This window comes from Eimeria mitis, genomic scaffold (assembly GCF_000499745.2).
Source record: "Eimeria mitis Houghton genomic scaffold, Emh_scaff789, whole genome shotgun sequence".
Taxonomy (NCBI): Eukaryota; Apicomplexa; class Conoidasida; order Eucoccidiorida; family Eimeriidae; genus Eimeria; species Eimeria mitis.
The window spans coordinates 13,525-13,978 of record NW_013575795.1 but is presented as its reverse complement, the minus strand read 5'-3'; the positions used below and the strand labels follow the sequence as shown (position 1 = coordinate 13,978).

Sequence of the window (454 nt, the reverse complement as noted above, 5' to 3'; positions counted from 1 at the left end):
TGAGGCCCCCCCTGGGGCCCCCCTTGGGGGCCCCCCTGGGGCCCCCCCTGGGGGCCTCCCTGGGGGCCCCGCTGGGGGCCTCCCTGGGGGCCCCGCTGGGGGCCTCCCTGGGGGCCTCCCTGGGGGCCCCCCTTGGGGGCCCCAGGGGGGGCCCCTGGTGGGAGAAAGTGTTGCTGGGGGCCCCCCCAGCGAAGCCTGTGCCCATAATAAACTGCAGCGGCGAGGATTTTTTGCGTTATGTTGTGCCTCGTGGTGTACCCTGTATAATACGGGGGGCCCCCCTGGGTAGTTGTTTATATTTATGGGGAGATGAAGAATACCTTATAAAGAAAATAAAAAATAAAAAAGTTTTTGTTTATGTTGTGCCTGACCCGCATAGATTTGAGTTTAGAGATAAACAAAGCTTTAAATATATGCAAATGGATATACATGAACTTATAAGAAGAGCTAAACA

At 56.6% G+C, this 454-nt stretch overlaps 1 protein-coding gene across 1 annotated transcript in view; it reads left to right on the top strand.

Moving 5' to 3' along the window:
• Positions 1–454, top strand: part of EMH_0022360 (uncharacterized protein) — a gene marked incomplete at both ends in the record, with an annotated part of 1,367 nt that overhangs the window by 497 nt on the left and 416 nt on the right. The gene's annotated exons all lie outside the window — the stretch shown is intronic.